The 12,118-nt window shown below is 44.6% G+C and overlaps 1 protein-coding gene across 3 annotated transcripts in view; it reads left to right on the top strand.

Annotated features, from left to right (window-relative positions):
- The window catches only part of MBD2 (methyl-CpG binding domain protein 2), a 280,522-nt gene extending 268,675 nt beyond the window's left edge, over positions 1-11,847 (top strand). For all 3 annotated transcript variants that reach the window (XM_086960397.1, XM_086960398.1, XM_086960400.1), the window contains one exon: positions 10,504-11,847. The gene's annotated coding sequence lies outside the window, so the exon portion shown is untranslated. The remainder of the gene's footprint in view (positions 1-10,503) is intronic.
- Positions 11,848-12,118: the final 271 nt, after the last annotated feature.

The raw sequence follows: 12,118 nt of genomic DNA, 5'->3' as shown, positions 1-12,118 counted from the left end.
ATATCTCCACCTTTCTCTGCTTGTGTTGCCTAAATATACCTATGGCGCTAGCCTCCCATGTGGCAAGGCTCGTCAGACCCGTGACAGTTAATAGCATGGCACGGACTTCCCTGAACCCTTAACCCCCTTAATTACTTTATGCACTACATACCCCTGAATTAAAAACAAAACTCCTCCCCCCCCCCAAAAAGCCTGCAGTGTAGGGCAAGTCCATAACATGTGGAGGAACGTGGCGTCAGGTGCGTGACTTCGGGGGCATTCAAACTGCGTCGCAGGCTAAAAACGCTTGAGCCGCTCTGGCGTGAGATGTGCGCAGTGCAGTATATTAAATTGGTTATTTTTGAATCGCTGATTGCGTGACACTTTTTTATGATATGACAGTGCAGTGAGCTATTCTTTATCGTGCAGTGCACGACCAATGTCCTCCTCCCATTTTAGACGGAGCTGCGTTAGCTGCGTACGTGTGAGTTTTGCGACTGCTTTATATATCCAGTTAGTGAGGCGTTACCCTACTTCCATATTTAGGATCATGTGTAGTACTGGATGTGTCTTGGGTTCACCATTCGTGAGATCCCATGTCTTCCTACAGTCTGCTATCAGTTGCCTGTGTACGAGTTTTCTTGTGCTAAGCCCTCGAACGTGGTAATCTGGCCTTCAGTGAATAGGGAGTCTATCTCAGTGATAGTGTTCTGCCCACACTCGCAATTCTCCATTTATATAGTGTCCATTGCCTTTGGGGAGGCCCTCTAGTGGTAGCAATGGGGAGTACAGAGGTGACGCCCTAGAGAGGCGATGTATTCGCAGCACACAGGATCTGGCTTCCTTCACCAGCAGGGGGTGTGCTGGGTTGGGTATGGTCCCTGGAAGGATCATCCGGGTACCTCTGGGATTGTCAGAGTCCCTGCTGCGCCTCAGTCTCCAGGTGTCGTCCAGCTGTCCATTGCGAGAGCCACTGTATTTGCGCCACGAGGCAGTAGGGTGCAACGACTGGGCACCCAGCACTCCTCCGTCCCGCGGCAGCTGCAGTGTCGTCGGAGCCACTCTACGGCGACTCTTCCCCCAGTGAGATCAGTAAGAATCCTGCTTTCGGAAGAATGGTCGTGGTGGGGGGGATTACCGGGACATTTACAAAATAGTATATAGTAGCCGGGGTACCATTATCATTTTAGATAAAGCTACCATTCCTATTGGGGCAAGGGGTAGCGTTCGCCAGAAATGTATTTAGGTTTTTAAACCTCGTAGGCCCCTGTAGTGGTTACCCTCCAGAAGGTCCCTGGGGGTGTGATAGTCTAATCCCCAAATATCAAGGGGCCTCCCCTTTCCAGGACAGCGTGGTGCCTCCCACACTAATCTCCCAGTGTGGTGCTTCGAGGTGCAGGGGATAGATAGTAGTTTTGGCCCAGTTCACTCTCAATCCTGATGCTTCCCCAAACTCATTTAGTGTGGCCCACAGTGAAGTGATGGCTGCTGTAATGTCCCAGACCTAGATTAGGAGGTCGTCTGCGTAGAAGGACATGCTGTGTGTACGCCCCTCAAGCGATATTCCCCACAGTTAGCCCTCTACTAGCAGTGTCCGCGCTAGCAGGTCCATTGCAAGGGTGAATAATACCAGGGAGAGGACATCCCTGGCGCGTTCCGCCCGATATCGAGATGGGGGATGAGATGTGCCTGCCTATTCGATCCCGAGTGGTCAACCCTTTGTACAGCAACTGAACGTATGCCATGAGTTGGGGTCCTATTCCCACCCGTCGTTGAACCTCAAACAAGTACTGCCATGCCAGGGTATCGAAGACCTTTTAGATGTCCAGTATAAGGCAGGCGGCACGCGGGAATCTTCCCCGCACCCTATCCTGGACCTGAAACAGCCTACGTATGTTTTGGGAGGTGTTCCTCCCAGGCATGAAACCACATTGGTCAGGGTGCACCAGGCGGGTAGCACCTCTGTGATTCTGTCAGCCAGGATTTTCCAGAGTATTTTACAGTCCACTGTCAGCAGGGTAATAGGACGGTACGATGATCTAAGTAATGGATCCCGGTTTGGCTAAGGAAATGTCACTAGCGTGGACTCTTGCATGCACTTTGGGATCAGTTTCGTCTCTAGTGCTGCCTGAAAAACTGTGTTTATCTGTGGGACTAGCTGCTGAGAGAATGTAGAGTAGAATTCTGTTGGGAAGCCGTCATGGCCGGGAGCCTTGTTTTTGGCCAGGTGCCGGATCACATGTTTGATATCTGTGGCTACGAGTGGTTTGTCGAGGGAAGCCCGGTCCTCGTCCGTCAACTGTGTCAGTGCATCGGTTTCTAGCATTTGGCAGATAGATTCCTCCCTGTCTAGATTCAGCTCCCTGTACAGGGCCTCGTAGTATTCATGAAAGGCGGACAGTATATCTGCTTGCGCATATATGGTCTCACCTGCGGCGTTCCTGATACTAGTGATTGGTTGTCTTTGTCGGTACTTCCTAACGAGCCATGCGAGTAAGGTGCCTGCTCGATTTCCTTCCTTATGGGTTTTTGCGGCATATGCCCGAGAATTATATCTACGTCAATCTGCACAAGCTTCCGTATATTTGGACTTAGCCTCTGACACTTGTGCAGGGGAGACCCTTTCTGTGTCAGCCTCCTAAGACAGTCGCGCTACTTGTTGCTCTGTTGTTTGTACCGCCTGTTCCAGGGTTTTTCATACCCTCACAATCTGCCTAATGCTTGGACTATGAGGTATTAATCAAGAAGCTCATGTCCTTCCTTCCTGGTTCACTTTCTCACATATTTTCTAGTCTAGCACATCTTGGTGCATTGCACCTAACATGTGCACAATAATGTTGACTTCTCTCTGCCCCCAAATTAGAGACAGACAGACTTGTGAAAGTCCTTCTTTCAGATCAACAATGTCAGTACAGAATCAATTGTATTAGAATTACCAAACAAACAAATTTCCCCAACCCAGACATAGAAAACATGTGAGCTCCCAACAGAAATCTCAGAAATGTTATTTTAAAATGCTTACTTGTGACCCAAGAATTGCTTGCAGGGGTGTGGAATTTTTAAAATAATCTACTTGGCCAAGGGACAAAAAGCTACTAAGATCTACATGTCCTGAAACATCCACTTGTCCCACCGACTTCCGACATAATTATAAGAGCTGACAGAGAAACATACACTATATTTTTATTTTGTTTTACACGTGGTTGCATTTCTACAGCACTGTGTGCTCCTTTCAAGGGCCTGAAGGGGATTCGGGATTTTCTGAAAAGTTATCACCTCGTTAGCTTTGTATGACTGGTAGATTTATTTAGTTGATTAATAGCACGTCAACATGTCCTTTAAAGCATGAATTTTGTAGACAGTGGGTTTAAAATATCTATTTTGGATGTTGCAAGGGTGTTTTGAAAGTGCTCCAGTTTTGTTGAGGCAAGCTTGCAGATGTATTTGGGCATGACGTGATACAGAATGGTGCATTTTTGGTTGCAGGGTATTTGATCATGCTGATCATACGTCATGTCACAAGCTTGAAACCAAAATTTGCACAACAACGAAGGACACATTGCAGTGGTCTAAGCTCAGCACGAAATGAACAGAATGGTAATTTGTAACATTTATAAGGTGCAAACTAAGTTACAGGTTAGTAATGTTTTTCAATTCTTTTGTTGGACCTTTGCTGGGAAAAGATAGTGTGTTTGGGAGCTGCCAGTTCTTTACAGCAGTCTGAAATTCTGGGTGTTTTTTAAGTATCCGTATTCTTGACTGGGGGATTTTCCAGAGCGTCACTCGCAGGGCCAGTCTGTACCAGAGACACATTCTTTAGCAGTAGGTGTGACATTTGAGTTGAAGGAAGATCAATCCAGTGTAATGGATGGTCTTGTGTGAGATGCAGAGAGCAATGAATGAGCTGTTTGTTGCAGCCAGTGTCATTCTTGAAGAATGTGAGTGATAGGATTATGCATACATAGGTGTTGACATTGTCTGATGCCTGTATTCGTAATTAGCTCAAGGTTGGGGAGGATAAATAGCATTGGGCACCAGTATATAAACTCTTGGCATAATGTAGATGTGACTGACCCAAAGTGATGGTGGACATCTCCCTTTGAGGAAACCCCAGATGTATAAAGATGCGGCATTGAGTTCACATTGAGTAAAACATGCCTTAGTCACTTAGTTAACTTAAGCAGTGGGTCGAGCCATAGTCCCCATCATGTTTCTCACTTCATTTGATAGCGCTGGTTCATGCACCTGTGGCCAGAAGGTGAAGAGGTGATACTTGTACTTGTTTTATGTGCTTGTTTTATGTGCGAGAATCTTAGTCTTTAATAATATGAACTTGAAGTGATTGAGATGCTGAAGATGTAGAATAGTGTTAGCACACTTTGAACAGATAATACATAAACTTAAACAAAAACATTTTACTGCTGTCTTTTTATTGATGTTTTCTTTAATAAACCTAACCAAAATGACTGCACTACTGTAAATGCGGGGCATAGGTATAACTCCTGCAGGGATTAGAATACCCTGTGTTTACAGTAAAAGAATCACAGACTGTCACTAATGCATCCTTGGAAATGTCAGGGGGCAGTGTTGTTCAATTGTTGTAGTGCCGAATATATCACGATCATTAGGTATCAAGAGGTAAGCTGCATAAATAGTCTCAGTTTACATGGAAGAGTGCCTTGCTCATATAGGGGCCTGTGTAAAGTCGCCATATTCGCGTGACATAACCACAGCATAGTAAACAGAATGCAAGTTTTACGTGTCAAACAGTCTCTGTAAGAGACACATGGGCGCAGTCAACATGGAAGATGCGAGGCCACAATTGGGACGAAATAAGACCCAGTCTAGAGCTCTCCAGCTGCAAGGTACACCAAAGCTCTACTCTGATGGGCTCCCGTGATTATACCATTATTTTTAGGTTTAACCAAAGACAAAAATGTCGTGTTGACATTGCTGCATATTTCTAAAGCCTGCTGATGGTTTAATTTTCCAGATCAATGGTATAGTACTGTACCTAGTTTAGGTACATTAGAACTAGTCATGATCAGCAGGTAGTGTTTAGTGTACAGGGAGTGCTGGGTGTTAAAAATTGAGGTTTGTGATATCAGCGTCACGCAGGGGCTTGTTGCATTGTGGGTAGTGGTCTCTGGAAGCTTGCAGAAGTGAAGCATATACTGTTCTTTTCCTGGGGTTTGAGTGCCACAATTTTAATGTTTGTGTCTGGGTCTCGGAGTTCTTTCAGAGGAAGTGGAATCTGCAGATTTTCTTCGTTTGTCTTTTGAAAAAATGCAAACGTTGTCGTTTTAGTTTCCCAGATCAAAGAAAGCATTTTGGTTGTCATAAAACAGGGTTGTTTCTGCTACAAGAGATTTAAAAAAATGGAACGTTTACAACATGGAAGATGCGAGGCCACAGTTGGGTCGAAATATGACCCAGTGTAGAGCTCTCCAGCTGCGAGGTACACAAAAGCTCTACTCTGATGGGCTCCCGTGACTATAGAATCGATCGATGACTGGAGTGCGGCCTTTCAGCAAAGGGAAAATAGCTGCCCAGCACTAACAATGTGGTTATGCGTGATACATTCTGCCCTTGCTGTAAATTACCTTAAAATGCCATACTTTTGACCCCGCCCCCATGGCCATTCATCCCGGCCCGTAGCATGTAGCATCACAGTTTCGGTGCATTTCTTAGTAAAGGGTGCGGTTTCATGCTGCTAATTAATGGGTTTATTTAGCGGTCCGACTCACCTGTTGGAGATGCCTGCCACTCACAATTCCAGAAAGACGAGTGCCTGCGTGAGGCCGAATCGGACACTGCGGGACGGGGGAAATCGAGCCACTCTACAACAGGCGGCAGAGATCACACGGATGCCCAGTCCCACGGCACTTGGACCTGGCAGCAGAGAAAGCGTTTCTTGCCTCGCCCCACTCTTTGCATGTTCGTCAGCTTGGTTAGGTGAGCGGGCGGGCTGCACCTGTGTTTAACCCGCGCTTTCCCTCTAAAGAAACTGTGATGTTTTGCTGGGCTCAAGACTCCCAGCCAATCACTGACTAGAGCTCAGTCATCGGCTTTTAGCCAATGAGAAGCCTCCAAAGTTCTTAAGCTTTCTGTCAGCATGTCTAATCGCCGCGAGTACCCGAGAATGCACGCAGTTTCTATATGTTTAGTGATTTAATGTCTACTTGTCCGTCGGACAAAATAGATATTAAATCTTCTTGGCCATCATAAAAATCTACATGTTTAGGGCGTCGGGCGATAGGATTCCCTCACCCCTGGCTTGTAACTCACAATCATAGGCCTCACCAAGGTCTTTAAATTATTATCCAGACTAGCAGAGTGCAGAACAGTGACGGGTGTGCATGTCGCCATTAATGTTTTTTTAAATTTTTTTGTAATTGATTTCCGCCGTCCTTCCCCAACAATCGCCAGTCACCAAAATCATTACAGAATAGAGGTTTAATACCAATAAACTTGGTGGGCAGGTTGCACTGGTCACTGCTGGTGTTATTGATGTGCACCAACAGCAGATTCCTTTGCTGGAAAAAAACACATTTTACAATGATGTGTCTTTGGATAACTCTCCCCGAGTTCATCTTTTCTCTTGTCTATATGTTTCCGGAGACTGAACATGAGCAGTATTCTCTATGTATCCATTCAGGATCGGAGACCAAGCATGAATGCGCGCAGTCCGATAATACCTGGGTCTAACTCTTTTGGGACAAGATCCAAAACAAATAGACTTGATGCTACAGTAAAGTGTAGCTGGACAAAAGATGGTTCATATAGTTTTGATAAAGCTTGTACACCTACTGAGGCCTGAACAACACATTTATGGCAGGAAGCATACATACACAATGAGCTTCTGAAAATACTGAAATGTTAGTGTTCTGTCAAGTTAACCTCCATGCACAGGGCCAGCATTGCTTGCGTTAGTTTTTACTTCTGTTTCCTTTTGGTATTTTAAGTAATAAGAACTTTGTTATATAACGTGCCTGGTTCACTTGGTTTAAACAAAGGAGAAAATATTGGGTCAAATAGGCATTCTTTCTGTGTTGCTTTATTATCAAGATCGTTTAAAATGTGTTTCGGTATTCCATACAGTACCCATGATGGAAAACCTCCATTACAAATAAGTGAATATTAATTAATTTAGGAACACTGAGAAGGTGCCTCTTTTGACGTGGTTATCCTCCACTTTTGCCTGGTATTTGATGTGATTTCAATTGTAGTGCACAGGCTCCCTGCGAAAAAGACCCCCCTTCCCCCGTGTCAGTGCTTCTTCCTAAAACTGTTCCACAATTGGTCCTTTAGGCCCCCTATAAATCCCTAGTAAATGGTACCTGGTACCTAGGGCATTGGGGCTAAACAGGGTCCCCTACGGACCACCAACCTTGACCATTCAGACTGCCCTTGCAGCATGCATGACCTGGTGCAGACAAAACAACAAAGTCGACATGGTACACTGCCTGTGTGCCATGCCAACTAGCACTGCCTAAAGCATGGGTAAGTCACCCCTCTAGAAGGCCTTACAGCCCTAAGGCAGGGTGCACTATTTTCACAGGTGTGGGCATATCTGCATGAGCAGATGTGCTCATACAATATTCTTTGTCCATTCTTAGATATTGTAAGTGCCAGGGAAACTATGGAGAGTACATGGCTGGAAACTCAACAACTCTAGTTCCCTGCACCATGATGGCTTTTCTGAACCCAGGAGCATTTGCTATCCCACTACCAACCCCACAGTAATGCCAGTGTGGGATTTATTGACACATATACTCAGAGGGCACCTCAGAGGTGTCCCTTTTACCTCCCCACCCCCCTGAAAACCTACCAACAACCGGTCACATCCTGCGACCATCAGAGATGTTTTTGGACCCCTGTGGTCGAGAGCCCTCTAACACTGGGACCAGAAACAAAGAACATCATGGGTGGAAGTGTCTCACCTCCTCCCAAGGATGGGCACAGTGCTCAAGAGAGAAGTTTCAAAGGCCTATGGCCTTTATAATGCGACTCCCAGCCCGTGCTGTTAGCGGCAAATGTCAGTCCCTGGTTTACACCCCACTTTGGATGGGAAAATTAGGAAGTATAGGTGGTGTGCCCACCTCTGCCAACTCCACCCCTAACGTAAATGAGGCATCTTAAATATGGGAGGGACACCTCCAATCGGGCCTAGGACTATGCCCCCATCCACAGGTGGGTGGCGTAACTAAGGGTAGAGACAGCCCAGGTAAGGTGCCCATTGTGCCTACCTGTCCCTCCCTTAAAATGCCCCTAAATCTGGTATTTAGGTGCCTCCCCAGGCCCTAAATCTATTTATTGCTGACCTAAGAAGGACGAAGAAGACTCTGTGCAAAGACGGCCGACACCCTTTGACTTGGCCCTGGCCCAACGGCCCTGTCTGCAGCTTCAAAGACCCTGAGAAAAGAACGCCTATCCTGTAGCCAGCGACCTCCACAACCCCTGGGAGGACTGCCTGAGTTTGAAGAAGACCAGAACTCCAGAGGGCAGCGGCTCTGCCCACAAACAACCCAAAAGACTCTGGTGCCCTCCAGATCTCCGATCGCTGACCACTCTGCACCCGATGCCTCTGGCCTGTGTCCAGGTTACCCACTAATCCAGAAGAGGTTCACCAGTGATCCTGAGTCGAAGTCTAGCATTGGCTGACCCCTCATGGACTCCACGATGATGCCTGCAGTGTGAATCTAAAGGCCCTCCCACGGACTGCGACCGACTCTGGTAAGAAAAACCCAACATCAAAGGACACCCCTGATCCCGAAGTCCCTGGCCCTTAAGGAGCTCGACCGACGTGGTCACTACGACCAACAGCATCCCGACTTACCTCTGCTGTTCCCTAAGTCCTAATTTTCCGGAGCATGTCTTGAGATACCTCTCTTAGCTGCTGCTCAGTCCTTGATAGCGCGGGGACACACCGGCAGGTGTAACCAGGCGCTTTAAAAACTCAGAATTATTATTATTATTGCTGTTGCTGGTTTTCTATGTGTAGTCTCCAGTTCATCGCCTGCAGCCTGTTTTCAAATCTAAGTCCCTCCATTAATTTGCATTGGGTGCCCAACGCAATTTGTACCCAGTCGCCCCTGTGCCGCTGGTGATGTATGTTTTGGTGCGGCTTTGTACTCCCCGTGCTTGTCGATACCCCAACCTACCTGCGAGCAATGTCTCTTCATGCACCCCCTGTCTCCATTGGCTCTGATCTTAAACTTTAACTTATGCACCCAGCTGCCCCTGTGACTCTGGTGGTGCAGTGTTCGTGCTGTGTTGGTGTTACCTGAACCTCGCCCTCTACTGAACCTGCAACCTGAACACGAACTTTAAGTGATATACTTACCTGCAAAAGTGCATTGTTGTTTTCTCCCATAGGCTAACATTCAAAGACTGAAAATTGCACTGTCCACTTTTGAAACTGAAAAGAATTGCTATTTAAAAACGTACTTACCATTTTTCATAGATCTTGGTCTTAAAATAAATCTTGAGCAAGGCTTTTTTTTAAAATACAATTGGTGTGGAGCTCCTGTTTGAGTCATGTCATTTATTGGTCATTGTCTGCACAGCAAATGTCTTCGGTCGAAGGCTGCTTGCCTACTCTACCACAAATATAGCACTTTAGTTTTGCATTGAGCCCTGTACACTTCTAAGGGAAACTCTCCACTCTGCATGGTGTAACCACCTAATGGTATATCATACACAGGGCCAGCTTCCTACAGACACTTAGTTGTCATAAGGAAAAATTAACTTGGGCTCAGAGGAAACTTTCTTCTGTTTGCTGCCACACCTTTACAGGGTCCAGGTAATTAGTTACAGACTTGCATCACATAAACCATCTGGACCACTCTGCCAGCACACTGAAATGAAAATCGTGCAAGTGATCCAAGAGCTACAAGAGCCTCTCTTCTAGCCAGCAAAGGAAGCAGGTTCAACAGGTCCTTGAGCATCATGGAGCACTCCATTTTTGTTGGATGTCATGGGCTCCCAGTTCAATCCTGCATGTAAACCGGGAACATCTCCTGCGTCCCTAGGAAGAGCAGAAGAGGTCGTGCTATGACCAGTACATAATCCATCATGTTTGGTAACTAGTTCTACACAACATTTGTATTTACAAAGGGATCAGAGAAATAGTGAATGAGGAAAAGCCAAAAAATAAGTCTTGTGGTGGTGGCAACATGCACATCTCAGCTCTGCTAAGACATCAGTCCAAAATACTGAGAACAAGCATGAATTCTAACCTTCCCATGACATAGATCCAGCACAATGCCCTTAGTATGTCGTAGACTGCTACAGCTGTTAAAAATCATGATCATAGGTTTTACTGTGATTGACTAATGGAAGAAGGCCTTTTGTCTTTATGAAATGAGATCATCATAATAACAAAATATCATAACAGAAGAACATGGTGTGTACATATTTTTGTAATCCCTTTATTAATTGCATGTTCTGCTCGGGTACCACAGTTTACATTCTGTTATAGGCATCTATAATTTACTAATACCAGCATGTTATTCTTTACAGGTACTTCAAATTACTTTTGCACCAGGGATTCCCAGCTGAAGACAATTGTCCATTGGACTTTGCCTGCGAGGAAATACAACTCATGCACATTTATATAGCTTTTTTATAGGGATAAGCCAATGCCTTCGTAGGCTCATATTTTCTGATGTACATATCTGTTATTAATATTATTTTTTAAATAAACAATACTTTTGTTGTTCCTACACAAACTGCCTCTTTTAAAACTGAATATTAAGCAATACTTTAAATTAAAACTGATGCCAGGTGGCAATGCAGTACACGTCTCTTTACTCAGATAATTTATGCAGTCTTCCCTTCCATTTTAGCTTTTATCCGAATGTTTGGGGAAATTTGCTTGACTAATATAAGCATACTAACTTGTTTATTTAAGCAGATTTTTGTATCTCTTAATGAGACATATGTACTTTCTTGCGTTATCACTGCAAATATCCATTTACATTTGGAGAGTGGTTAAAGACTTTTGTCAGCAGATGACATTGAAATCAAAATTCTGCTTAGAATAATGTGTTATTGATAATCATGGAAATGTATACTGGATGTATATTATGCTTATCTAAGGCAGCTCTTTATTTAAACAGCTAAGAAGTTTGTCACTTTAGAATAAAGTGTAATCGTACCCAGGGTTTTGTAAGCACCGCATAAGAAAGTGATGAACACTGAAGCCAATGCACTTATCAGTCTTTAAGGAGAGGACTTAGCCACTTTGGCCTTTTTCCTTTTAGGCACAAATATGTTTAAAATATATGACTTTGTTGAGAAGATGTCTGCCAATTTCTTCATAGTTAGCAGTTGCATTCTTAACATGAATTTATGGACATGTCAACTACTCTTGTTTGTACCTTTTGTTGTCCTCTAGCAAAATCAGTAATTTGTGTAAGGTGCGGTCACTTCTGCTGCCCTCCCTGCACCTCATTATTGATCGTTATTTACAATTCAAAAAGTTATGTTTTGATACTGTGTGCCGGTTTACATGTATCCAGTGCAGAATTCAGACTTAATCCTGCTGGCCATGGTTCTGCAGATTTTCTTTTATCTCATGGTATTGATTGATTTAGAAACTGTTATTGGCACATAATTTGTAATATGCAACAAGTGGTGTCTTCTCGACCATAGCAAGGCAGTGGGTTCTTAACAAGCCATTCATGTGAAGATAGCAGCTGAACTTCACTCTGAGCTTCACAAAGCTCAAAGTGTGTATAGTGAATGTACAGTGCAATCTTGTATTTAAAAATACAAACATGGTTTGTTGATGATTTTGTATTGTCTAAAAAGGTTTACAATGTAATGAATACTGTTGATTAAAAACATATACTTTGGCAAAAATGTGTCATTATTTTTATGAAAGTAGAGCTCAAACCATTTCAGCACACCTTTGTGTTATTGAGTCCTGCATCTTAAAAACGTTAATTTGATAGAGACTGTTAGTTGTAGATTCCTTACCTTAGAATTCCCCCAGGTGTCCATCTGGATCGAAAGGTATTTTCTCAAGCAGTACCCCTGCACGTCGTTGGGTGGTGTCAGTCAGCTCCGTGTCTGTCGTTGGCGTCGTAGGACCTACATAGACGCCACCCATGCATGCTGATGTCAGTTCTTT

Source organism: Lissotriton vulgaris, chromosome 3_1, assembly GCF_964263255.1.
Source record: "Lissotriton vulgaris chromosome 3_1, aLisVul1.2, whole genome shotgun sequence".
Lineage (NCBI taxonomy): Eukaryota > Metazoa > Chordata > Amphibia > Caudata > Salamandridae > Lissotriton > Lissotriton vulgaris.
The sequence above is the reverse complement of the archived record's forward strand: the minus strand, read 5'-3'. Positions and strand labels throughout refer to the sequence as shown.